The sequence below is a fragment of the Mandrillus leucophaeus genome, unplaced genomic scaffold (assembly GCF_000951045.1).
Source record: "Mandrillus leucophaeus isolate KB7577 unplaced genomic scaffold, Mleu.le_1.0 Scaffold1218, whole genome shotgun sequence".
NCBI lineage: Eukaryota > Metazoa > Chordata > Mammalia > Primates > Cercopithecidae > Mandrillus > Mandrillus leucophaeus.
The window spans coordinates 874492-877082 of record NW_012100521.1 but is presented as its reverse complement, the minus strand read 5'-3'; the positions used below and the strand labels follow the sequence as shown (position 1 = coordinate 877082).

The window sequence follows — 2591 nt, the reverse complement described above, 5'->3', positions numbered from 1 at the left end:
TACATCACTTAAGCTTTCTTTTTCACAACTGCGGGCAAAGATTCTAAACTCTGACATATATTTACATTAAACACACAAAGTAGACAACAAAATTTCAAGTAAAATAAACTGTATCCACATCTATTGAACCAAACAAGACTGAACATCTAGATTTCACTTCTATAAATTACACAAATACATTGCACATTCTTAAATAATGAATGCTTACAATATTGATTTGTAAGCCTTTCCATATAGAATGACTCAACACAGGAATGTGAATGAATCAATGTTATTGTTATAGATTGCAACACTCTTTTGATTTTCTCTTTTGTGGCTGTTGTTTTATCTTCCTGGTTTCTGCAGGCTACTGTACCAGTCCTTTTGCTTTGACTATGAAATCTGTTTGAGCTGAATGAGGCAACACTGGTTATTAAGGCTTATTTCTGTGATGGAGTATTATCCTTAAATCTGATTCCATTTCCAGAGAACAGTATCTTGAATCTTCAGGGTCTGTTTTGATGACTTTCTTTTCTAAGGTAAAAGCTGAGTGTGGGTAGTCTTTTAAAATCCCAAGGTTCTCTGATGAGTGGGACTTTGCCTCACTGGGATAAAGTCTGCTCAGCTCCCCATCCACCACAATATGATGGGGTTGTCTGTTCTGTAAATTAGGCATTTGGAGATTCAAAGGTCTTTCTCCTTGTCCATCTGAGTTATCGGAAGTCAAGTCATTAGGACTGTACTCTTCTGAGCTCTGCCTGTAAAGCCCTGCAGACAGCCTCCTCTTGGCATGCTGCAATCTCTCACAGCCAGCTTGGTTGCAAAGGAACTCCATCTGCTTTGCCATCACCTTTTCAGGCTGCTGTGAACTAAGAGCTGTGAGTTCTTCACTCTTAGCTCTAGCCTGCTGGAAGAGCGTTTGCACAGAATCCTGGAAATCTGGAAACTCATCCTCCACTTTAATCCTCTACAAGGATAATTCATCTCTTTCTCCACATTTTGACTTGGTGGTTCTGTAAGTATATTTATAGGTGACTTCTTGAGAAATCTGCCTAGCCAAGGTAAAAAGCTCATCTCTTCTTGTCAGCAGAGTATTATCCTTCACACAGAGTTGAGCAGCCGCTTCATTAACAGTGAGCTCATGAAGCATGAGATGTTTTCCATCCTTCCTCTTTGAGTCAAATCTGCCATATACTCACTGTATTTCCAAATTTCCTCCTCTTTGTGTGGATCATTATCGTTCATCTCAAAGATGTGACCAATCATTTTGGCCAACCTCTGTTGTTTTTTAGCGGCTCTTCCACTTTGTTCAAGTCACTCTTCAGCAGTGTGGGGACCATCCGCTCCACACACTTGGCCACTGAGAGCACAGCAGCAGCATCCAGTGCCTCGCTGCTCTCCTTTGGGGACATGTGGGAGCCCAGGTCTGCTGGGGAGAGGCTGTGCTCGCTCTTGGTGGCATGGTGGCCTTGCTAGAGTCTGGATTTACCAGCATCCTGCAGTGCTAGGCTCCCGACCACATCTGACTTCCCCTGTCCCAAGCTCTGCACACAGGTGGTGGTAAAATTGGGGAAACTGGGTGGTAAAAACATTGGGTGGTAAAATTGGGGATTTTAAATTGAGGTTCCCAGGCATTACTAAACTCCTTTCATAACTACTGCAGGATATTCCCAGCCATGTCAGTGATCCCTCTGGCAGTTTATAGATGGGTATGCTACTGACAGGAAGGGAAGTCAGCAAGTGATTGAAAAGTCCAGGGTTTATGACCCAGTCTCTCAAAGCCTTCTGTAGCCTTCTAACATGGAGGGGCTTGCTAACCATGCCCACGAGTGCCATGATTTCCAAAAACTCCACTTTTCCTGCTTCACAGAGTTGCTGGACATCATCACCACCTTGTTGGATAAAGGCATCAAAATAAGAAAGCAGATTGGCTTTTTGTAATATTCTATACAGCTGCAACTTCCCCAGGGTCCTGGGTAAGGCCACGGCCATTACTGTGGATGGGTTTAACTCAGCTAGCAACTGCCGCGGTCTTAGGCTCTCTCCTTGAGGACTGCTGGGCCCCAACTCCGAAGCAAGGGCCCCCGGCTCTCCCTCCACCAGCGGCTGCGGAGGCGGAGGCCGGGACGCCCCCGATCACATCGAGGAGGGAAGGGAAGGTGGTGGGCGCTCTCTCCCTGCTGCCCCCCAGCTCGGTCCCACAGCTTCTTCTCGCCCGCCCGACTGCGCTCGCTTGGCTTGGCCGCCGTGGCGGCAGCGCCTCTCCCCACTTCTTTTTTTATTTTTATTTTTATTTTTATTTTTTTTATTCTTTTTTTAAATTTATTTATTATTATTATACTTTAAGTTGTAGGGTACATGTGCATAACGTGCAGGTTTGTTACATATGTATACTTGTGCCATGTTGGTGTGCTGCACCCATCAACTCGTCATTTACATCAGGTATAACTCCCAATGCAATCCCTCCCCCCTCCCCCCTCCCCATGATAGGCCCCGGTGTGTGATGTTCCCCTTCCTGAGTCCAAGTGATCTCATTGTTCAGTTCCCACCTATGAGTGAGAACATGCGGTGTTTGGTTTTCTGTTCTTGTGATAGTTTGCTAAGAATGATGG

At 45.2% G+C, this 2591-nt stretch overlaps 1 pseudogene; it reads right to left on the bottom strand.

Annotated features, from left to right (window-relative positions):
- Positions 1–412: 412 nt before the first annotated feature.
- On the bottom strand, positions 413–2234 carry LOC105533045 (annotated as a pseudogene).
- Between the last annotated feature and the right edge of the window lie 357 nt (positions 2235–2591).